This window comes from Cupressus sempervirens, chromosome 6 (genome assembly GCF_028749045.1).
Source record: "Cupressus sempervirens isolate cs-2001-9-10 chromosome 6, ASM2874904v1, whole genome shotgun sequence".
Classification (NCBI taxonomy): Eukaryota; Viridiplantae; Streptophyta; class Pinopsida; order Cupressales; family Cupressaceae; genus Cupressus; species Cupressus sempervirens.
In genome coordinates, this window is record NC_143123.1 from 161,376,057 (window position 1) to 161,402,111 (window position 26,055).

The 26,055-nt window shown below is 36.2% G+C and overlaps 1 long non-coding RNA gene across 2 annotated transcripts; it reads right to left on the minus strand.

The window, feature by feature from the left end:
- Window positions 1-1,570: 1,570 nt before the first annotated feature.
- Window positions 1,571-12,224, minus strand: LOC149551750 (uncharacterized). Of its 2 annotated transcripts, none has more exons than XR_016353333.1 (2): window positions 11,587-12,224; window positions 1,571-2,009 (listed from the first exon to the last, which is right to left on the minus strand). It is a non-coding gene; the product is annotated as an uncharacterized LOC149551750 (long non-coding RNA). The 2 variants fall into 2 exon arrangements; XR_016353332.1 differs by lacking the exon at window positions 11,587-12,224 and adding an exon at window positions 5,411-6,042.
- Window positions 12,225-26,055: the final 13,831 nt, after the last annotated feature.

Consider the following 26,055-nt stretch of genomic DNA (forward strand, 5'->3'; position numbering starts at 1 on the left):
AATATTTGTTTGAATAAGAATATAATTAATTTTGGATGTAATTTAGGGTATCTAAAGAAGTGGAACCCGTTGCAGCTCAAAAAGTTTATGCAGTGTCGTGTAAAGCGTGTACGGCGTAACATGCCGATGAAATTAAATTGATTGGTGCAATAAATATTAATTTATCTCACTGAAAATTGTAATGTTATGTTCCCTTGGAATGTGCTTCTGCCCATCAAGAAATTTTTTAGGGAGCACTTCACAAATAAATTGATTGCCATTAAAAATGAAAATACGAACTGTTAATTTTCAATTGAGAATTAATAATGTTAACTACGATGCCTAGAATACTAGGGTGATGAAATTATTTAGACTCACTCATCGCATTCTCATAATTATAATTGTATATACGGCTAGAATTATGCCTATTTGTGATTGATTGTCTATATAATACATTGGGCTATTCATACGATTAAATTTAATGCACAATGTCATCTTCAATGTATCGGAATGTTGTTGAGGTAATTTACTTATTTGAACTTGGCCACACAAACCATAGGGAATTATGGTAGACATGGAATATTAGAGAAGCTTTTATAGTACACACAATCAAAGAAACATTTGTAGTTCACATGATGGATGCAATATGGAAAGAAGTATTAACACATGTTTGGAATGTTACTATTTGTCTAAATATTTTCTTTATTTTTGTGATATGAATGTAGGATGAGTTCGGATATCTATCATGCGAAATGAAAATTTGTATTTGTTCATCATTTGTTTAATTAGATATGACGATTTAACCAAATGTAATTTGATTATTTGTTGATAAATAAATTATTGAATATAATTCCGAATTTTGTCAGTAAGAAAATGATTTAACAATAATATTAATGATATTGATGTAGGCAAGATGTGATTTGTTTACAAGAATATGTTTTGAGGTGAGTTATGTTTGTTGTGATGATCTAAAGTGGAAGAAAGTTGTTTGAAAATTTTAATTAATTATTATTTTTAATTAATAGTGTTATTAAGATTTGAGTTTAATATATATTTAAATTACAATATTTTATATGCTATTCCAAGTTTCAAGTATAGAATTCATAAATGAGATTAAATTATTTATTTTTTAATTTGATTTAAGTGAAACTTGTGTTACAATTGATTTTGAGAAAATCTTAGTTTTCTTTTTTCTGATCAATTAAAGGCTATTGCCCGTATTTGATATTAGAATTATTTACAAAATCTTCATACTAGCGTAGGCACCAGGGGAAAAAGCCCAGAGTTAGAAAACCTTCAATGTAGCCTGAGACCGAAGTCTTGTATAGATGCATTTTTTCTAAAGAGGGACTTAAAGAAGGCATACTTTCTTTTACATAGTTTTAAAAAGTTAAATTGAAGGTTGCAATATTGACTTAAAACATTGAGCCCTGTCATATTTGGGCATTACAATTTGAAAATGACAGAAAAGCTTAAATTTAGCCTCTTGATAAAGATAATTGTGCCATTTGATTCTCTGCTTAAATACTGAGCAATTGAAACATTGAAAATTCACCTTGTAGTGCTAACATCTTGCGAATGGCAACCAATGTAACAACAAACTGACCGATATCCACAGCTTTCCAATATAGTTAAGAGCTAAAATCTAGTACAAAGTAATCATACACAATTTCCTCCAAAAAATATTCCTGAGATTAGCATATAAAATTGCTATAGAAACTAGAATACTATATCCTATTGCAAGTTGAGTTGACAGTTATCAACTGAGTTAGCTGAAACAATATATTAGACAGAGGAACTTATAATTATTTAAAATAAACTTGATAGAGACTAGAAAATGTTTAATCATCACTGTTATTAATAGGCTCCTGAAAGATGCTCTTCTGCCAATGGGCTTTTCAGTGCCAGTCGAAGGTATGAGAAGCCATGTGAAGGAGATTTGAGAACTTACCCATAAGAGAGACTTATCTTGTTTAATCACAAAGCCAGACGATTTGAGGCCAGCAAAGGAAAGATTGCTGACATAAGACCTGACGAGGAAGAAGTATATCAAATAATCCTTCTTTTAGAATAGGGCCTAGTTGTCCAAAAACAAAGTTTAAGATATTAAGAATTATATTCACAAAGATTTGGTAAGCATTAGAAACACAAAGAAAAGCCAGATCCCAAGAGATAAAAATTCGACTGTAAGGAAAATTCAACCCATCCTTGCTAAGAGGCCTGCCTACTTACAATTGACCTCAAGCTAAAATCACAAACAAAAGGCTCATTAAATAATATATAAATAATCTCCCCGTGAAGAGCAAACCCATGACCTACCTGTATAGGTTCATTTACAAACCAATAAACGCTAAAGCAAAGATGAGATCCCCGTTAGCTTTAAATATTAAAGCATTTATTTACCGAACAACTATCCATTATGAGAAGATTAAAATTTATAAAAACAATTCTTAGATATGAGTGGAAAGAGCTAAAACCCAAAAGAATAGTTGCAGTTGAGCGATATCCAATTACCACTAGAGACCATATTACTATTTACCATTTTATCCTTGAACTCTTTTAAAACAAAGTATCTTAATATAGTGTCATTTTACTACTTAAACTGATAAAACATAAGTAAAACTATAAACAACGAAGCCATGGTTGTTTAAAAGGGATTTTCAAAACTAGGAAAATGGACAAAACCAAAAAACTAGTGAACATCAAAACAAAGCCTTCCTATTCCCGAAAGGCATCCTTGAGGTCCTCTATGGTTGTGGTGGAGGGGCACTTAGTAATAAGCAAGCACATGGGAACAAGAAGCAAACTATGAAGACTATGAAGGAATGGAAGACACTTAATGACAATTAGAGGTCCAAAGAGGTCAAAGTGACAATTAGAGGTCCAAGGAGGTCAAAGGAATCCTAGATGATGCAAATCATATCAACTATGATTGGCTCCTATAATGGTTTAAATACCATGAAATGACATTGAATGAATTAATATCCTTGAAAGGATAAAATAAATGTAATTTGGACCATTAGTGTTTTAATGTGGTCTAGAAGGTTTTAGGAGGTTAGTTGATTTTAAATAAATTTAAATAAGTCTCCTAAGTGTTGGAAACACCTTAGTGAGAAGATTTAATGAGTTTTAATTCATTTTCATAGTTAAAAGTTTAAATTTTCAATGCATAACAATTAGTAGTCATTTAGGAGGGAAATGGAGTTTTGGTAGTTTAAACACTTAACTACTCCCTCAAACTGACTGGAAGAGGTTGAGGAAGTTAATATTGACTATTTTCTGTATTTGAAACTCCATTGTATGGCAAGGAAGCCTGGAGTGTACGGACAACACAAAGAGTTAATGAAATTCATGTTTTGGATCAGCATTTCTGTTGTTTTTCATTGTTACTTCTTGTTTTGATAGGAGAACTTATGTAAAACAGTTTTGGAAGGTTTTAATAGGTTATTTTCAGGCTTTGTTACATGTTTTAGAAGGTTTGAGAGTCATTTTACATGACTGTACTTTCATGATAAGCATAGTAGTTTGAATTTCTGAGTTTTCTTTTCATTGTTTTGAAGCTTTCTTGGTAACTAACAGCCATCCCATGGACTCAAGGGCCTAGAATCCATGGAATGATGTATACTAACTTTGTATCATATGAATCTAACATGATACATGCAACAAATTGATTGGAAAGTGTTATCACAGGATGGAACTAGGAGTGTTCCCTTTGAAAATGCTAGTACAAGTACAACATCGAGAGTTTGGCCTTAAGGGCAAGGTGTTTTAATGATTTGGATAATCATATATTGACATATTAATGGTGAATCAATCACCAAATAAGTTCGGAAGAGTTTGGAGAAGTAAGATTTGAGAAACTCTCAAATCAAGAGTTTGAAGCCATTAAATTGGGATTTTTGATGTTACAAGTGTGCTGGGTTGATTTCCTCTTGGATTTAAAGGTTTTGAGTCATTTAATGATACTGTTCAAGATTTGAAAACTTGGAAATATTTCTATGTGAAAGTTTTCTTGTTAAATCACCCTATTTTGGTGCATTTTAGGGTCACATAGTGAGGAAAGTCATACATGGTCCAAAGGAGTCCATAATAATCTTGTAATATGTTTTGGGAGGGCCAAAAGGGTATCCAAATATACCATTTATTTGTTTCATTATTTGGAAAAGTTTTGTGTTAGGGCGTAAAAAGGGCAAAATGCTGATTTTTAGGCCTCTATAGGCTAGTTTAAAGTCTTTTTGCTATCGGGAGTGGGAAATAAGTCTAGGAACTTTAAAACCATCTTAATGCATCATCATTTTGCATTGTGAAGAGTCTTGGTTGGGTGGAGTCTGGGAAATAAGTCTAGGAACTTTAAAACCATCTTAATGCATCATCATTTTGCATTGTGAAGAGTCTTGGTTGGGTGGAGTCTTATAAAGCCATTGTGCACCTTTTGGAAAAGTGTGGGTTTCTAAGCCAAATTTGAATAACCTATCTTGTGTAAAAGGTTCATCACCCTTTCCTTTGCATCAAGTGGTATCGGAGAAAGAGAAAGGTCTTGTGGAAGGTTTTTTGTGGTCTATAGAAAGTTGGTTGTTGGATCCTTAGTTAAGACCTGGAAGTAGAAATATCCTTTGAGGTGTAGCCCTAAGTTGATTCAGTTACCAAGTTGATCAAATAACCATGGCTGAAGGAGAGGAAGGAGATTTACCTACAAGGATGACCAACATGGAGTTGGCAAAGATTGTTAAAGAACAATTGGCAGATAACAAGAAACTAAAGGCAACCCTTGAACAAGAAAAGAAGGAAAAAGCTAAAAAAGATAAAGAGATGAGGATCATGATGGAAAGAATATTGGCCTTAGAGAAAAGAGACAAGAGCATCAAACATGATGAAGAAGTTGTTGAAGAAGAAGAAGAAGATGAATTGCAAGAGGAAGGAGAATTAGATCCTAATGAACTAAAGATCGTTAAGTTTGCTAAAGTCATCAAGAGAGGTGATATAAGGGCAAGAGTTGATTTGCCTACGTATGGAGGGAAGATGGATGATGAGGAACTAATAGATTGGTTCAGTGCCATTGTAATAAACTTTCCAGTTCTATTCTTCTTTCAACACACTTTAAGAAAACTAATTACTTGTGAACATGCATTACATCAATTGATTAACCCACTTTACTTTCCAAATTTCTTATGCTAGCCTCCTTCAAAAATGAGTTTCAGTCAACAAACATTCTATCAAACAATTTGTAAGCACAATAGGGACTCCAACCAATACAAACTCCGAATAACAAATGGGGTTTATTTGAGCTAGCCGTAAACACTTAATCCAATCACTGATAAAAATTCTTCAAAGCAACTGATTACTTGGTAATTGCGTGACTTGCAAATTGAAAAAGAAACAATCTATTAAATAACAACAGACATGGAATACATAATGGTGATGAGCTTAATACCTACGTGCCTTATATTGTCCCCCTGGCGTGAGTATGATGTGCTTGCTGTCACTGTATGAGTAAAATCGCGTCCGGACTCTGCACTTTGATATTCCTTGTAGTCGTCCACAATTTCATTGCCTACTTGCGATTGGACTGGAGTTCATTGCTATACTCGTATGCAGTTAGTGACCCGACATGTTTCAGGAAAGAGGCTTCCTCACGTGAATACCAAGTCATCTTACAGTAGTTAATCTCAGAATCCCTCCCACTATAGGAACCTCAACCTCTGCTAGGAACTGGCCGCTTGCTGTATACATTTCAAACAAATCCCTCCTATTGTGAAGGCCTTGACTCTGTTACTGGGTGATGGTAGCCAAAAGGAATGCTGGTCGACTTCTATGATAAAGAACAGTGCCCTTACTATACAACTGTTAAGACATACTTTAAACAAAGCTTCAGGATTTCATCACCATGGATTTAATCTCAGAAACTTAGTATCCTGCCATTATTGATAATCTCTTGCTATGCTGAAACAACTTATGGAGCTGGTACTATGTCCATACTCCTTGTACCACTCCAAGGGTTTTCGTCCTTGGAATTTCCAGTCACATTTAAGCAACCAATGAGAGCCACTATTTTGAGTTCATAAAATTCTCTTTTCTATGTGAGTAAATCCCAATGCAAGCTCCTAATTTTATAACCTCGAAGTGAGGGAAAAATAATGACATAAGGGATGTGGGATAAAACAACAATTTCGTGCTGTAGTCACTTAAGTCACCTTATAAAGTAAATGACTTAATAACATAAAGTAACTTTATTCCACACACTAAATAATTGAAGTGCATAAGATAAAGTCTCCAATGTGACTGGTAGGCATCCTGATGGCTAGTGTCGTTAATCTATCCGAATGTGGAGATAGATTAACCTGGCGCCAAAATGCTAGTGTGGAGAAGGGGACATGACAATCCTCCCTTCCTAGGATTGCTTTCCCTCAAGAAATCTCAATGTTGGGTGCTGCAGAATAGACTCACCTTCCCAAGTGGTGTTCTCATATGGTAAGTCTTTCCAACGAACTAGATATTCCCTGACAGTCCTATTACGCAGCTTCCTTTCCCTGGTCTCAATCACCTCTTCTGGCACCAAAATAAGTTTACTCACCTCATCAAGCGGGGGCAAACTCACTAAAGGCACAATTTGCTGGCCAACGACCTTCTTGAGGTATGAAAAATGAAAAATGTGGATTTGGCTGTCACTTGGCAAATACAAATCATAAGCAACCTCACCTACCCTCCTGGTGATATAGTTAGGTTCGTAAAATCTGAGCTTAAGCTTCTTTGATCCACTTTTCTTTAAGGAGCTCTATCTATACGGCTGTAGACGAAGAAAAACCCTGTCATCCAGCTCAAAACTTCAGTCAGTATAATGCCGATCAACATATAACTTCAGCTGGTTCTGTGCCTGCTGAATATTATCTCGAAGAGCTCTCAGGATGTCTTGTTGATCCAAAATCCAATCTTTGGCCAATGGCACCTTGCTGTCCTGTAAGGCTAAATCAATAAAAGAGAGGGGCTTGTAACCATAAAGGGCGCAGAAAGGAGTCATTCGAATAGACATATGATAAGTGGAGTTATAACAATACTCCCCCAAATACAACCACTTAGCCCATGCTCTTTGTTGACCTGCAATGTAATTTCTCAAGTACCCTTCCACCCATTTATTGACTATTTTGGTTTAACCATCTGTCTGCGGGTGATAGCTAGCGCTAGGAGTCAACTCTGTACCTGTCAATCTAAAAATCTCCTGCCAAAAGGTGTTGAGAAACCTATTATCCCTGTCGCTCACAATAGTCCTGGGTAACCCATGGAGACAGAAAACTTCTCAAAAGAACAACTTAGCCACCTTAGAGGCTGACCAATCTGCGGCAATTGTGAAGAAGTGTGCAAATTTAGTCAGTCTGTCCACCACCACAAAGATGCAATCTCTGCCCTTAACCCTAGGTAGCCTGGTGATAAAATCCATGGAAATACTCTCCCACCTCTGAGTTGGAATAGGGAGAGGCTGAAGTAAATCTGCAAGAAATCCCTATTCAGACTTGTTTTGCTGACAAGTCTGACACTCTCTAACATGCTACAATACATCATCCTTTAGCCCCTTCCAAGAGAATCTCTCCCTAATCTGCCTAAAGGTTTTGAAAAAAACTTGGGTGCCCTGCTGATGGTGCATCGTGTATGGTGTACATAATATCCCTCTTTAGTTTAGATTTGGTAATAGGTAGATTCTATTTTTGTAATATATAACATCATCCATTAGCTTGTACCGCTCATCCTAAAGTATACCATCCATAGTCTGACATGCATGAGCATTTTTAGAATGCTCCACTAACAACTGAGACCTCCAATTTGTTGAAATCATGGAAATGGCATAGCACTCTAGCACCGGGGGTCTTCGGAAAAGAGCATCAACAACTATATTATTTTTCCCCTTGACATACTCAATGTCAAAATCATAAGCTTGGATCTTGTTGACCCATTTCTACTGTCTTTCATTCAATTCTTTCTGTTCCAGGAAGTAGCATAAGTTGTTATGATAGGTCTTCACTGTAAATTTACCTCTCACCAAGTATTGCCTAAATTTGGCTAAGGCATGCATTATGGCTGGCATCTCCTTACCATAAGTAGAATAGAGTAATTCACTGCCCCTAAGTTTCTTGCTCTCAAAAGCTATGGGGTGACATCATGCATCAATATTGCCCCTATTCTGCTTCTTGAAGCATCACACTCCAAAACAAAGGGTCTAAAAAAATCAGGAAGTGCTAGCACTGGACATGTACTGATCACCTGTTTCAGTTTATCAAAGGATGTCTCTGAATCCTTTGTCCACCTAAATGCCCCCTTTCATGTCAGATCGGTAAGGGGTGCTACTACCTAGGAAAAACCTTTGGTGAATCGCTGGTAATAGGAACAAAGACCAAGGAAACCTTGCAACTCAAATACATCTCTCGGTGGTGGGCAATCCAAAATTGCTTGTGTCTTTTCCTGATGTACCTTAACCCCCTTAGTACCAATCACATGACCCAAATAGAGAATCTCAGTTAACCCAAATTCACAATTAGACTCTTTTGCAAATAAAAAATGTTCTTCCATGAGGCCAAGGATCTCATCCAAGTGCTGCAAATGTTCTTCCCAAGTTCGGCTAAAGATTAATATGTCATCAAAGAAGACCAAAACACTCTTAACTATTTTTTGAAGATATGATTCATGCATGACTGGAAGTGGTTGGTGCATTAGTGAGCCCAAATGGCATCACTAAGAACTCGTTATGTCTGTAGTGGCATCTGAAAGTTGTCTTATGCACATCCTCTTCGCAGACTCATATTTGGTGATACCCTAATCGAAGATCTATCTTCGAAAAATAAACAGCCCCATGAAGCTCATCCAGTAACTCATCAATCTGGGGGATTGGGTACCTGTTTTTAATAATTTTCTTGTTCAGGGCACGATAATCTATACACATCTAAAGGGTGTCGTGCTTCTTCTTAACCAACACCATTGAAGAGGCAAAGGGGCTAGAATTGGGTCTGATATGTCCCATATCTAGAAGTTCCTTGATCGCCTTCTCTATCTCTTCCTTGTAGTGCCCAGGGTGATGATAAGGAGTGGTAATGACGGGTTTGGCATCCTTCTCTAGCTCAATGATATGCCCAAACCCTCTGTCTGGTGGGATTCCCAAAGGCACATCCTGAAACACCCTCTTGTGCTTGCCTAGGACCATCTAAATGTCACAATGGTATTGCTGTCCTGTATCCCGAGTCTCCTTGGAAGAGATGAAACACTGTGTTGCCCATTCTATATCATCATGCCTCAAAATAGGTTCCATCCTGTGAGTTGTTATTAACCTGGGTCCACTATTTGGTATAGCTTTTAGGACTACTAATCAATCACCTCGTAAGAATTCCAACTGCATGGTCTCATGATCAAAAGTGTACCTGCGGAGAGTCCTTAACCACTATCTATCTAGAATGGCATCCAAATCAACAATATAGAAATCAGTTTCCAAAAGATAATTGTCAAACTATATTTGAAGACTGGCTACTTTCTTTATACATCTCAAAACCTCACCGCCTTCTACCTTCACCTCAAACTCTAGTATGTCAATTGTCTGCAATCCTCTCCTAGATACCATCCGTGTACTAATGAAATTATGGGAGGCTCTTGTATCCAAAAGGAAAACAATGTGTTGACCCTTAACCACACCCTTCACTCTAAAAGGATGACATGCTGGATCACTAGAAAGAGTGGCTATAACCGAAGGCTGTTCCGTAGCGACCTTCTTCTTTTTATCTTTAAGGGGTTGCTGCTCAACTTATTCTTCCTCCATGTCCTCAACATCTTCACCTCCTTGTTGCTCCCCTTCATCCTCAGAAAGGACTTCAACATAGTGAATCTTGCCTTTACCAAGGCATCTATAATCAGGGGTCCAAGGTTCCTTGCAAGTGAAGCACAATTTCTTCCTCCTGAGTTCATTACAAGTTTCAAAATCCAATCTAGAAGGATTTGGTTTTTGTTTCCTTGGATCGATGTAGATCCTCTGTAAGGTTTCTTTGGAAGCTATAATATCGATGAAGGCGAATCCAAATCATGGGCGATTTTAATCCCGTCATCTAGGGTGTTCGGTTTAAGTACCTTAACCAAACCCCTAAATCTATCTTGTAACCCCTCTCTGAATAACATCACCTCGTGCTACTCTCACATGTCTAGCACCATAACTGATATGCACTAAAACTCATCAATGAACTTATCCAAAGACCAACTTTGACACAACTGAGCCAAATACCTATAATAGACTTCAATATCTTTCCTGTCAAAGCAAGTAATTAGCTTGGCGCTGAAAATTTTGTATGAAGTTATCAGGCCATGATTCTGGGTGACTAATCCATGATGCCACCAATCGTACTTAGCTCCCTCAAGGTGCATTATGGCAAATCTGATGGCTTCTGCTTCAGCCATGGGTTTAATTGTCAAATAGGTGTCCAACTTGTGAATCCAAGCTCTAGCAGATGTCTGACCACTACCATCAAAAGTGGGGAGAGTTAATTTGTTCATAGCATGTTTTAGGTCCCTGTTAGGTGCTGTTGGTCTCCTATCCTGTCGCTGTCTATCAGCCTTCCTTTTCTGATTTAAATACTGGACAAAGGTCAGATTTTGTTTAATTGGATCTGGAAACAAATCCCATTCATTAAACATGGCCATAACATTGTCCGATAATAAATTTGGAGTTGCTGGTGGTACTGCTTCTTCTTCTACATTAAAAATTAGCATTAAGGGCTTGTCAATGTTATGTGTGGGAGCTCTAGCTGCCCAGGGAGATCCAACTATACTACCTCCTCCACTGTGATGGTTTGTAGCTCTTCTATGGATTGGAGCCAATTGCTGCATAGTACTTGCTAGTTGTTGAAGAGCATTGACAATGTTGTTTTGTCCATCTTTGACAACCCACAATGTTTCCCTTAATTCATGTTCTTATTTGGTCTTGTTATGTGCCATTTGAAAGTTGTTATTCAATTCAACCTATCCCAAATGATCAACCTATTGAGTAATATTAGCTTGCTCACCTGTTCCAAATGTTATTTCATCATCCACTGTAAAACTATCCTCAATTTCGACATGCTTTGGAGAATCTGCTAGTTCCGACTATAGGTGACTGAATTTATGTTGTCTTTTACTCATCCCTGGCCGTGATTTTGGATAAAAATTTGGTCTAAAAGAATTATGTTATTTCCCACAAGATGGTAGGTCTTGTGGCTATGATACCATTGTAATAAACTTTACAGTTCCATTCTTCTTTCAGTACACTTTAAGAAAACTAATTACTTGTGAACAAGCATTACATCAATTGATTAACCCACTTTACTTTCAAAATTTATAATGCTAGACTCCTTTAGAAATGAGTTTCAGTCAAAAGACATTCTAACAAACAGTTTGTAAGTCCCGTAGGGACTCCTACCAATACAAACTCTGAATAACAAATGGGGTTTATTTGAGCTAGCTGTAAACACTTAATCCAATCACTGATAAAAATTCTTCAAAACAACAGATTACTTGGTACTTGGTAATTGCATAACTTGCAGATTGAAAAAGAAACAATCTATTAAATAACAACAGACACATAATACATAATGGTGATGAGCTTAATACCTATGTGCCTTATACTATCCCCATGGCATGAGTATGATGAGCTTGCTGTCACTGTGTAACTAAAATCGCGTCCAGACTCTACGCTTTGATATTCCTTGCAGCTGTCCACGATTTCATTGCCTACTTGCGATTGGACTAGAGTTCATTGCTACGTTCGTATGCGGTTAGTGACCTGACATGTTTCAAGAAAGAGGCTTCCTCACGTGAATACCAAATCGTTTGATAGTAGTTAATCTCAAAATCAATCCCATTGTAGGAACCTCACTATAACCTTCACTGGGAACTAGCCACCTACTATATACATTTCAAACAAATCCCTCCCGTTGTGAAGGCCCTGACTCTGTTACTGGTCGATGGTAACCAGAAGGAATGCTAGTCGACTTCTATGATAAAGAACACTGCCCTTACTATACAACTGTTAAGACATGCTGTAAACAAAGCTTCAGGATTTCATCACCATGGATTTAATCTCAGAAACTTAGAATCCTGCCATTACTGATAATCTCCTACAATGCTGAAACAACTTATGGAGTTGGGACTACGTCCATACTTCTTGTACCACTCTAAGGGTTTTCATCCTTGGAATTTCCAATCAGATTTAAGCAACCAGTGAGAGCCACTATTTTGAGTTCATAAAATTCTCTTTTCTGTGTGTGTAAATCCCAATGCAAGCTCCTTATTTTATAACCTCGAAGTGAGGGAAAAACAATGACATATGAGATGTGGGATAAAATAACAATTTCGTCTTGTAGTCCCTTAAGTCACCTTATAAAATAAATGACTTAATAACATAAAGTAACTTTATTCCACACACTATAACTCTTATTGAATTTTTTTCCCACTTGGCTCCCTACGCCTGGCTTCGGCTTCGGCTTCGGCCCGGCCTTTGCACTTGGATTCGACTTCGGCTTCGGCTTCAGCGCCTAGCTTTGGCTTCGACTCCTACGTGGGTCCTGCTCTAAATCTTTGATCAAAGATGGTTTGCTGACACTAGTTGTTGGTCGTTCGGGTTCATTTCTCTCTGTTGGCTGTTGGTAGCTGTCTTTGGTTGCAGGGTCTAGGTGTGGGAATGCTTTCTACCACTGTTGTTGGTTTTGGGTCGACTTCTTCTAAGCTTTCTAGGGGTAGATATGCCTCTTATGCCGATGTGGCTACATTTGAGGCAGGTCTTCATGGTGCTCGTGCTATTCCATCCGGGCCTTCTCGTCCTCGTGAAGTTTCCCTTGTATGTGTTTCAAACCCTATAAGGGTTCTCTTGGATTCTGAAATAGTCGATAATATTTTAGGTACGACAGATGAGCTTTCTTCTTTTGCTGCTATCTTTAGATTTCAGGGTTTTTGGCCCTCTCTTTCTAATCTTCATGCTCAGATTTCCAAGCATTGGGAGCCCATTTTAGATAGTGAGGTCCATATCTTTCCGGTGGCTAAAGGTTTTTTCATAGTTAAGTTCAAATCTATTAAAGATAGGAAGACTATTTTGTGCAATCATAGTTTCTCATGGGAGGACAGATTTCCTCTTATGGCCAAATAGTGGCATATGGATTTTGATCCACTTATTGAATCATTTAACAAGGTTCCTATCTGGGTCCAGTTACTGAATTTCTCAATGCATCTCTGGCTAGATTTAGTTTATGAAGCTATTGGGGCTGCCATGGGTGATTTTCTATATGTGGACCCAGACACTTTAGATCTCCTTCATTCTACATATGCTAGATTTCTTGTAGAGATGGATATTTCTAAGGGCCTTCCTGATATGGTCTGTTTGGATTCTTCGAGGGCCTCTTGGAACCAACCATTGGATTATGAAGGTATCCCTTTTCACTGTAGAAAATGTCATAAGACTGGTCACATTGATGCTCACTATTCTGCGGTGAAGACTAAATCTAGGCGACCACCTTCCTGGTGGTCAGGGGCCTCTTCTGAACACTATACAATGGCTAAGTCTAGTGATGCGCCTCTAGATTCAATAGTTGTATCTTTAGTTGATGTTCTTTCGGTGTTGTTGTTTCAGGAGGTTCCTGTTCCTTCTCCTGCCACAATACTGGACGTTCCTCCTAGTCCTGTTGCGAGCCAGGACCCTTTTCCCTCTCTTGCCCCTGCCCCTGTTCTTCCTCTTGGTTCTGTAGGGGGCCAGTCGGCTTTGGTGCCTACTCCTAACCTCTTGCAGATGGACCCACTTTTGGCTCCTTCTGTTGTGGTTGATGGTCTTTCTTCTGGTGTTTCCAAGGAAGTTCCTTCTATGGTACCTTTGCGGGGTGCCACTGTTCCATCTCCGATCTCTGCTGTCACATCCTCTTCCTTGGCTTCTGGAGTTTCAAGTTTTGGTTGTGATGGTGCAGATTTACATTGGCAGAAGGTTGCTAGTTTGGTGGAGGATGGATGGACTACAGTAAAACGAAAAAAGGTAACGTCATCCACTCCCTCTTTTGATATAGCACTGAGGTCTCACAAGAAGGGTTCAAAAGGGAAAGTCTGACTCTCTTGGCTTTTGGCCAGCTATCCCCTGGCTCTTTTGGCCTTTTGTTATTGGCAGTGTGTTTCTTTAAGGGGTTTCAGGAGCTTGGTAAAACCTATTTTTGTGGTTGTTTTTGTCTTGTTTAATATGTTGCCACTTTGGTCACCTTTTGTTTGGTGACTTGTTTCGCCATTGTTGACTCTTATTGGGTTTCAGACTCCCTTCAAAACTTGTTTGTGTGGCTGATTAGTACTGTGTTCTTTGCGATGCCACTCTGGTCACTATGTTCTGTTTGGTGACTCGTTCTTCCTTACATTTGTAGTTTTGTTTAGTTGAGCTTCATTGAAAATTCTTGAATTGTAAAGGGTTTCAGGTTCCCTTCAAATCCTGTTTATCTTATCAAAAACTTTATTCCACAAACTTAATAACTAAAGTGCATAAGATAAAATCTCCAATGTTATTGGTAGGCATCTTGATAGCTAGTGCCATTAATCTATCCAAATGTGGAGATAGATTAACCTGGTGCCAAAACACTAGTGTGGAGAAGGGGACATGACAACTATGGAGAATTTATTTTAGTGTGAGGATATTGAAGAGAATAAGAAGTTGAAGATAGCAAAGTCCAAACTGAAAGGACATGCATTGCTATGGTGGTATTGTGTGCAAGCGGAAAGATGGAAGAATGGTAAACCCAAGATTACTTCTTTTCTTGGTATACAATGATAGATAGGATGAAGGGAGATTTTTTGTCAAATGATTATAGAGTTTAGTTGTATAAGAAGATGCAAAGTCTGAAACAAAAAGACATGAATGTTCAAAGGTATACAGAAGAGTTTCACAAACTTGACATAAGGGTGAGTCATGATGAAGGAAGAGAAAATTGCTAGGTACATGGGGAACTTAAGTTTAACATACAAGATGAACTTAGTCTTGCCACCCCTAGATCAGTGGAAGAATGCTATAAGCTGGCCATTAAAGTTGAAGAAAAGATTAGGAGACAAGAGAGGCAAAATAGCACAAGAGGGGGATCTTCTATGAGAGGAAGAGGAAGTACTGATTTTCATAACAACAATGAGAAAGACAAGTACAAGCCCTACTCATCTGATACAAGAGGTGGGTATAGAGGTGGAAGAAGTGGAGGAAGAGGCAATGAAGTGTTCACAAGCAAATTTTTTACTTGTAATGGGCCATTAGTCCTATAGGTGTCCTAAGTGGATTGAAGACAAAGGAAAAGATAGAAGAGTTACCTTAACCCAAGAAGAATCAAAGGTTGAAGAAGGATCTAGAAACATCGAAGTCTTACTTGAAGAAGGAGAATGTTTGCTGATGGAAAGAGGACAAACATACAATCCAAGCATTTTTAGATCCAATTGTTTAATTCAAGGTAAAGTATGTAGACTTATTATAGACTCAGGTGCAAGTCATAATGTTGTTTCTTATGAGATTGTTAGGAAGTTAAATTTGCAAACATCCGTACATCCTAAGCCATATTATGCTACTTGGGTGACTGAAAACCAATTTTTTTGGTTAGTACTCAAGTTGTGATTGAATTTTCAGTTGGTAAATATAGAGATAAAGTGTTATGTGATGTTATGGATATGAGTTGTAGACATTTGATCTTAGGTAGGTCTTCGAAATGGTCAAGAAGGGTAATTCATGATGGTTTCACCAATAAGTGTTAGGTTTACCATGAAGGCAAGAAGCATGAGTTGCAACTCTTAGTAAGGAACCAAGAAGATTCACATCTTATGTGTTTTGGGTAGGAGATACCAAAGACACATCAATATGATACTAGATGGAAGAAAGATGCACAAATTCAGTCAAGAGGCTACTATGATAGTCCTAAGGATGAAGAACTTTGGGACCTAGCCTTTGTACGAGTTGGAAACATTAAATTTCCTTTGCTGCAATCAAAGAACAATAAGGGGTCACAGATGTCGAAGCAAGGATTTTATCCAAGTAAAAGATCAAAAATGAAGGACTTACAACCTTTTCACTGTCTTTCACAAGGGCAATCAACAATTTCAAGTTTTTCTTTTGACAAGTTGTGTGAATGCAAGTTGGTATGGCGTGAGAAAGAAGTTTACATTGGGGGATTACTTCATCCCTACATTGCAAAGATCCTTTCAGCCACACAACTCTTGGGAAAAGAGTTTCTTTGGTGGTGGGGAGTATGGTGTAGGGGCACTTAGGAATAACAAGCAAGCACATGGGAACAACAAGAAAACTATGAAGACTATGAAGGAATGGAAAACACTTAATGATAAGAAGAGGTTCATGTTAGTTTATAGAGACTGATCAAGAAAGTACTGTACATACTTCATAAATTCTTTAGGGTTTGAGAATTTTTTTAAGGTCGTGGCCGACATATGGCTGACATATGGCCGACATGTTGTAACCCTAAAGCGATATAAATTACTTGTATAAAAGGGCTTAGGGTTAGGGATTGTTTTAGTGTGGTGATGCAAAAATTGGTTCTTGGGGCAGTATTGAGTTGTAAGGGATTACAGATTGTAATAAGGTTGTTATCGCTAGATTGTAATAATATCAGACTTGCTATTTGGTGGACGTAGCCTAGGGATTGGGTGAACCACGTTAAATCTTGGTGTTGTGTGTGTTTCTCTATGTGATCTATTATTTTTTTTTATTGATTATATTTGCATGTAATTGTTATTCTATCCGTGGTTTAATCCTAACAAGTGCTATCAGAGTGAGGTTTTTTTTTTTTTTTTTCCAGTTATCCTCTGCAGGAAAGTCTCACGGTTAAGTGGGAGCGATGGCAGATGAGGGTACGTTGAGGGTTGATAGGTTTAATGAGCAGAACTTTGAGTTATGGAAGATGCAAATGGAAGACTATCTTTATTAGAAGGATTTATGAAAGCCGTTAGAAGGCAAAGCCAAGAATCAGGGATCTATGTCAAATGATGAATGAGATCTTTTGGACAGAAAGGCACTTGGAAGCATTTGATTATGCCTGGCACCATCAGTGGCATTTAATATTACAAAATCAAAGGCAACATAAGAGTTGATGAAAATCCTAGCGACACTGTATGAAAAGCCCTCCGCTTCAAACAAGGTATTTCTTATGAAGATTTTATTTAATATGAAAATGGCAAAAGGTAGATTTGTTGCAAATCATTTAAATGAGTTTAATACTATTACTAGTTAGTTATCTTCTTGGGTATCAATTTTGAAGAAGAAATTAGGGCTCTCTTGATTTTGTGTTCTTTGTCTGAAAGTTGGAATGGCTTGGTAATGGCTATGAGTAATTCTATTCCTAGATCAAGTAACCTAAAATATGATGATGTGATCAATATTATTTTGAGTGAGAAAACTCATAGGAAATCCTCAGGTGTATCTACATTAGGAAGTGCTTTGAAAGCAAAAAGTAGGTGTAGAACGACTGAGAGAGGAAGTAATTATGAAAACCGTGGGAAATCAAGAGGAAAGTCAAAGGGGAGGAGGTCTTAGTTGAGAGGACCGAACGACTGTTGGTACTGTGGGACACCAGATCATAAAAAGAAAGATGGCTGGAATCAAAAGGAAAATAAAGGAGATAAACTAGATGGAGACAAGGAGGCAAATGTGGTAAGTAATAGATCCGAAGAGGATGCTTTGCTTTTGTCTTTAGAAAGTGTTGATGATTCATGGGTTTTAGATTCTGGTGCTTCATTTCATGCTACACCTCATAGAGGTTATTTCATTGATTATGTCCAAGGGGATTTTGGGCTTGTTTATTTGGGGGATAATGAACCCTGACAGATTGTTGGAAAGGGAAAAATTAAGATTAAGTTGCAGAATGGGAATCATTGGCTACTACATAAGGTAAGATATGTTCCAAGGCTAAGTAGGAATTTAATTTCAGCAGGGCAACTCGATGATGAGAGTTGTGTAGCTACTTTTAATGATAAAATTTGGAAGGTTTCAAAAGGTTCCCTTGTAGTAGCAAAATGTGTGAAAGTAGACACCTTATATCTTTGTACAAGTCATATTGTTCCTTCTACTTTAATTGTTTAAGAGAAAAATGAATGTTCAAAAACAATTGATGCAGTTGAGTAGGGAGAATAAATAGCTGCTATAGATTCTAATACAACACTATGGCACAACAAACTTGGAGACATGAGTGTGAAAGGTATGAAAGTACTTCATTCAAAGAAAGTTTTACTAAGTCTAAAATGTGTTAATATGGATTTCTGTGAAAGTTGTGTATATGGAAAACAAAAGAGAGTGAGTTTTGTGAAGACTAGGAAGGAAAACAAAAAGGAGAAATTAGAGCTTGTGCATATAAATGTATGGGGATTGGCTCAGGTATCTTCCCTTGGTGGCTCTCATTATTATGTTACATTTATTGATGACGCAACTAGAAAAGTATGAGTTTATTTCCTTAGAAAGAAATTTGATGTATTTCAAACTTTTAAGAAATTAAAATGCTTGGTTGAAAATGAGACTGGTAAGAAATGAAAATGTCTCAGATCTGATAATGGTGGTGAGTATTGCAGTCGTGAATTTGAAGATTATTACTCCACTAATAGTATTCGTAGATAGAAAAATGTTCCAAGGACTCCACAGGAAAATAGAGTGGTTGAAAGCATGAATAAGACTATAATGGAACGCGCAAGGAGCATCAAGTTGCATGCTGGGTTACCATTACACATGTGGGTAGAGGCTATCAATACTGCTGCATATTTGATTAATAGAGGTCCCTCTACTCCTTTGGGCTATAGTATTCCAGAGAAAGCATGGATTGGCAAGAAGGTGAGTTATTCTTTTTCTAAAACCTTTGGTTGTGAAGCATTTTCTTACATAGATTCTGAAAATAGAACCAAGCTGGAAGCTAAGTCAAAGAAATGTGTATTTGTTGGATATGACATTAATGAATTTGGTTATAGGCTTTGGAATTTTGAAAATCATAAAATTTTAAGAAGTAGGGATGTCATATTCAATGAGAAAGTGTTGTGCAAAGATCTGTTACAACAACATGAAAAGAAAGAAGATGATTATGTAGTGTTAGATGATACTCCAGAAGTTGATGTTCTAGCCATTCCTCATGATGTCTAACAATCGCAACAAAAAATACCACACACATCGGTGGATGTTAGACGATCAACAAGGCAAATTAGACCTCCAAAAAGATTTTCTCCCTCTTTGTATTCAATTTTAATTATTGATGTTGGTGAACCTGAATGTTATGATGAAGCTATGCAGGTGGATACTAAGATTCAGTGGGAGTCTACAATGAAAGACAAAATGGACTCTTTGTTGAAAAATAAGACATGGGATTTTTGCAAGTTGCTTGTATGTAAAAGAGCTTTACAGAATAAGTGGGTTTATAGGTTGAAAGAAAAGGAAGAAGGTAAGAAAATATTTAAAGCTAGGTTAGTTGTGAAAAGATTTGCACAGAAAAAGGGCATTGATTTTGATGGGATATTTTCTCCTGTTGTTAAGATGACTTCTATTAGTACTGTTTTAAGTCTTGTGGCTACTGAAGATTTTCATTTAGAATAGCTTGATGTTAAAACAACCTTCCTTCATGGTGATTTAGATGAAGAGATATATATGGCTCAACCACAGGGATTTACGGTCAAAGGTAAGGAGAACTTAGTGTGCAAATTGAAGAAAAATTTATATAGCTTAAAGCAAGCACCTCGACAATGGTATCTGAAATTTGATAGTTTTATGAATGAGCATGGATACAATAGGTGTCGTTCAGATCATTGTGTTTATTTTAAGAGGTTGGATGATGACAACTACATTATTTTATGTTTATATGTTGATGATATGCTTGTAGTTGGGTCTAACATGGATTACATTAAGGGGCTAAAATGTCAATTAGCACATGCATTTTCTATGAAGGATTTGGAGGCAACAAAACAAATCCTTGGTATGAAGATTTGTAGAGATAGGAAAAATAGAAAATTGACCCTATCTCAGGCTGATTATTTTGAGAAGGTGTTGCAATGTTTCTCTATGAAGAATGCTAAAGCTGTCAGCACACCTTTACCTGGTCATTTGAATTTGACTATGTAGATGTGTTCCAAGACACAAGAAGAGGAGGATAAGATAGCCAAGGTACCCTATGCTTCAGTTGTAGGAGGCTTGATGTATATTGTGGTATGTACTAGGCCAAATATTGCACATGCAGTGGGAGTCGTTAGCAGGTATATGAGTCATCCATGAATTGAGCATTGGAATGCAGTCAAATGAATTCTCAAATATTTGAGAGGAACATATAATAAGTGTTTACACTTTGGGGGCTTTACTACTAATTTACAAGGCTATATTGACTTAGATTTGGTGGGGGATATTGATATCAAGCAGAGTACTATAGGTTATGTCTTTACTGTTGGTGGGGCAACCGTGAGCTGGGTTTCTAGGTTACAGAAGGTTAATGCTTTATCCACTATAAAGGTAGAGTATGTAGCTGCTACAGAGGCAACCAAGGAGATGATATAGCTTTAGTTCTTCTTGGAAGAATTGGGACACCCTCAGAGGGATAATTATTTGTTTATAGATAGTCAAAAGTGCCATTCATCTTGCAAAGAATTCAACTCTGCATTCAAAGATCAAACACATACAGTTGTAGTACCATTTCATTCGGTTAGTTTTGGAGGATGGATAGTTAAAGCTGGATAAGATACATACAGATGACAATCCAACGGATATGTTTACCAAGGTAGTGACAATGGAGAAGTTGAACTCCTCTTCAGCTTCGGTTGGTCTTCTAGACTGAACATGAATAAAAGAATAACATATTCTAGGGTGGTTTGATCCAGTGGGAGCTCCATGTGGCAGTGGTATAGCTATAGGATTAGTCTCCAAGTGGGAGATTGTTGTTTAGTGTGGAGCCTAATCAGTCCCCAAGTGGGAGATTGTTAGTTTGTGGTGACTAATCAGAAAAGTACTGTACATACTTCATAAATTATTTGGGGTTCAAAATTTTTTTTGGGCCGTGGCCAACATTGTGATTGATGTATGGCCAACATATGGCCAACATGTTGTAAACCTAAAGCAGCATAAAATGCTTGTATAACAGGGCTTAGGGTTGGGGATTGTTTCAGTGTGGTGATGCAAAAATTGGTTCTTGTGGCAGTATTGAGTTGTAAGGGATTACAGATTGTAATAAGGTATTTATCACTGTATTGTAATAATATCAAACTTATTGTTTGGTGGAATTAGCCCAGGGATTGGGTGAACCATGTTAAATCTTGGTGTCTTGTGTGTTTTTCTATGTGATCTATTATTTTTTGTTATTGGTTATATTTGCATGTAATTGTTATTTTTGTCCGTGGTTTAATCCTAACAGTTCAAGGAGGTCAAAGGAATCCTAAATGATGCAAATCATATCAACTATGATGTATTGGCTCCTATAATGGTTTAAATACCATGAAATGACTTTGAATGAATTAATATCCTTGAAAGGATTAAATAAATGTAATTTGGACCATTAGTGTCCCAATGTGTCTAGGAAGTTTTAGGAGGTTAGTTGATTTTAAATAAGTTTAAATAAGTCTCCTAAGTGTTGGAAACACCTTAGTGAGAAGATTTATTGTGTTTTAATTCATTTTCATAGTTAAAAGTTTAAATTTTCAATGCATAACGGTTAGTAGTCATTTAGGAGGGAAATGGAGTTTTGGTAGTTTAAACACTTAACTACTCCCTCAAACTGATTGGAAGAGGTCGAGGAAGTTAATATTTATTATTTTTTGTATTTGAAACTCCATTGTATGGCAAGGAAGCCTGTAGTATACATACAACACAAAGAGTTAATGAAATTCATGTTTTGGATCAGCAATTCTGTTGTTTTGCATTGTTGCTTCTTGTTTTGATAGGAGATCTTATGTAAAACATTCTTGGAAGGTTTCAATAGGTTATTCTCAAGATTTTTTACACATTTTAGAGGGTTTGAGAGTCATTTTACATGATTGTACTTTCATGATCAACAAAGTAGTTTGAATTTTAGAGTTTTCTTTTCATTATTTTGAAGCTTTCTTGGTAGCTAATAGCCATCCCATGGACTCAAAGGCCTAGAATCCATGGAATAATTTATACTAACCTTGTATCATATGAATCTAACCTAATACATGCAGCAAATTGATTGGAAAGTGTGATCATAGGCTGGAACCAAGAGTGTTCCCTTTGAAAATGCTAGTACAAGTACAACAATGAGAGTTTGGCCTTAAGGGAAAGGTGTTTTTATGATTTGGATAATCATACATTGACATATTAATGGCTAATAAATCACCAAATAAGTCCAAAAGAGTTTGGAGAAGTAAGATTTGAGAAACCCTTAAATCAAGAGTTCAAAGACATTAAATTGGGGTTTTTGATGTTACAAGTGTGTTGGGTTAATTTCCTCTTGGATTTAGAGGTTTTGAGTTATTTATTAATATTTTTAAAGATTTTAGAACTTGGAGATATTTCTATGTGGTAGTTGCTTTGTTAAATCATTCTATTTTAGTGCATTTTAGGGCCACATAGTGAGGAAAGTCATACATGGTACAGAGGAGTCCATAATAATCTTGTAATATGTTTTGGTAGGTCCAAAAGGGTATCCAAATATATCATTTATTTGTTCCATCCTTTGGAAAAGTTTTGTGTTAGGGGGCAAAAAGGGCAAAAAGCTGACTTTTAAGCCTCTTTCGGCTAGTTTAGAATCTTTTTGCTATTGGGAGTGGAAAATAAGTCTAGTAACTTTAAAACCATTTTAATCCATCATTATATACATGAAAAAATTCAAATCTATCATTATTTTGCCTTGTGAAGAGTCTTGGTTGGGTGGAGTCTTATAAAGCCATTGTGCACCTTTTGGAAAAGTGTGGGTTTCTAACCCAAATTTGAATAACCTATCTTGTGTAAAAGGTCCATCACCCTTTCCTATACATTAGGTTGAATCTAGGGACCTTTCATGCAACACACCTTCGTAGTAGACCTATAGCCAATCCTCCTCCTAATAGAGGTTCCTTTCATAAATAAGGCTATTCTCCTAAAAGCCAACTGGGTCCTCTTCAAAAATAAATTGGGTATGTAGGAACTGACTCCCCACAAATGTAGAGAAGATCATAATTGGTGGTTAAGGGAATGGTAAAATCATTCTTAATATTCAACATGATTGTGTCTAGACCTCATAGGAGTTCTTCCTCAAAATGATTCCTTCATAGAGTGGCTATCAAATTCCCATCCACATAAATATGCCTACCTATGGCTGTGAACATGGCCACAATACCAACATTGGACCAAAATCTATTGCGCAATTGATGTATTGAACACCAATTACATGCAACACAACTTGCCATACATTTTTATTCATAACTAGGACAAATTGCCTAATCCTATCCATGGTGATAGGAGCATCAGAGGCCCTAAGCTCGTTGGGACAAATAAGCTTGATAAGAGTGTTTATGATTATAATGGAGCAAAACAAAACCAAGTAGGGCTATAAATAAGAAATTGGAGATGCTGACAGTGATAACTTTGAGAAACCCCTCCAAAAAAAGAGAGCCTAAAATGCTAGCAAATCCAACATTTTGTGGACAAAATTTTTTTAATGTCAAGGGCAATTTTTTGTTTCATATAGGGAAATAAAATATTATATGTTGGCAATTTTTTTCTTGCCCTAGTAAAATTCATTTTAAATGTGGCGAATTAATTTTTTTTCTCGTTGATAGATAAATAAATGATGGCTATTTTTTTCCCTTGCCAAAAAAGAATTAATAATGTTAGCGAATTACTTATTTTCTAGAAAAATGAATAATAATGGTCTTGGCTAATCTTTAGTGGTAAACTGAAAATTTATTTAATCTAAAAGTGAATTAGTAGTCACTTCAAGTTTCAACTTGTGTACTATCTTAGGTCTATTATTAATAATGTTGTAACATCGTTACATTAGTGTCACTAATACTATCACCAAGTTGGCTACTATCACTTTCAAGTTTTGTATTGTTAATACTATAGTTTTATTGACTGTTGATTAATTAGAGATCAATGACAAAAGATGCATTTTGGGGCCACTCGCTTGAAAAGACCTGGAATCACATGAAATTCTTTGGAATGGAGACACGTGGAAAGTTTTGCATGAAAACCATTAATTGGAATGTACTCAATGTCAGGCACTTTCGACTGTTTGACATTAATGCTAGTACATTTCACACACTTGAAAATGAATAGGAATACGAAAAAATAAGATATGAAAGATCATGAATGCCAAACAATTTAATGCAACTGCCATTAAATAGCCTCTTCAATATCTCTTTCATTATTATTTCTTAAATTCCTCAGTCTAAATTCAGTTTGCAGAGTTTCTTGAATCTTAGTCATGTATACGCAATTCACCTAAAATGCACTACAATGGTTTTGCAAAAGCCCTTTTTGGGCAAGATTCCTGACGATGTCCTTGCCATGGTTTGCAATCCAAATGCCCAAAGTCCTTTTATCTGCCATGCTATATTCACGGTCCTCGGCCATGAATTCTTAAGAAATGATAAGAGGTATCGTGTGTCCACAGATATTACCTCCTGCTTCCTCGCATCTCTTCTCGACCTTGGAGGTAGTCAAATAGACATTCTGATGCTTTTGCGTAACATTTTTAAAGAAATTTTTTTAGAAGATGATGTCAAAATTCTTGTATTGGTTGAGCATGTACTAGGACCGAGCATTAGCATCCCTTTTGTAGACGTAGTAGACAAGTGCTGGGAGCAAGGCATAGGGAGCATTCTACAGAAGTATCCCTTCCTGCTTGGCATGAATGAATGGCAATTGACTCGCCATTAAAAGTGGGTGTGGTTTGGAAGGGATTTTCTACGGAAGTGGTTGTTATTGGACAACACCAACAAGAATGGCTTTATATGGTTGGACGAGTTCAATGACATCATCTTCTCCAATAGATTCCTTGCGGAGGGACTTGAAGACCTTTCTGATTGAAGGTTTCAAGCCATCGGCCCCTCAGCCCGTTGATGCTTCTAGCCTCTCTGTTCCCTAGTTCCTTGTTCCCTATTTCCTGAATCTTGTTTCCTTAACCCTTGCCCTTTGGGCGAAAAATTGTTTTTAAGATACACATTTTTCCTTTGGATTAGGCCTCGCCCTTTAATGTAAATTAAGAAATAGTAAAACCATACTGATTAAATCAGCTATTTTGAATATCTATGCTATGAATCAGTATTATGTACATTATACACTCTAAAATATTATTAATGAAAATAATAGATTTTGGCTTCTCAAATAGTTGTTCCTGTTAGTCTACAACTTTGTTTTTGGCATCTCAATGCACTGTTGAAATGTTAGTTTGCGACTTTGTTATAAAAAAATAATTGTTAATAGTTATAAAGTTAGAATTTAGAAACAAAAAAGGGTTTTAACAATTCCTTTATGGTTTCATATTTGATTAACGATTTATAGTAAAAATTATTTAATTAAAAGTTTTGTAATTTCTAAAACTATTTTTCTTTAATTTGATTGGTTAAAACAAATGGAGCGATAAGAGCAGATGTCAAGGAAAACTAAAGATTATAACCTTAACAAAGTTAAATAAAATTTTGATAATTTATGTGTCAATTTTTTATTTCATACCTATCTTGTCACCTAACTTTTTTTCATTATTAAATATTTTAAATGATGAAGAATAGTTTATAAACAATTATCACAATTTTCAATATATGTCAATAATTTATAGATAATTAAACTATATTACATTTTAATTTTGAAACCAAATAATAAATATGAATAAAAATATAGCATTTGTAATTATATTTTTTAATTTTAATTATTTTATTTAAATTAAACTATTGTCATTATTATTTCATATCTTGTGCTAATTTTACTTTATAAAATTTAATATATCTTCATTGAATTTTTCATATCATCTTTATAATAAAAAATTTATGATAGAAAAGAAAATCATTTCTATAATAGAAAAGAAAATCCTTTATTTATATTATATTATAACTATTATAATTATTATTATAAATTATATTATATATATAATATTTTATATGAATAATTAAATTAACATCATGATTTTG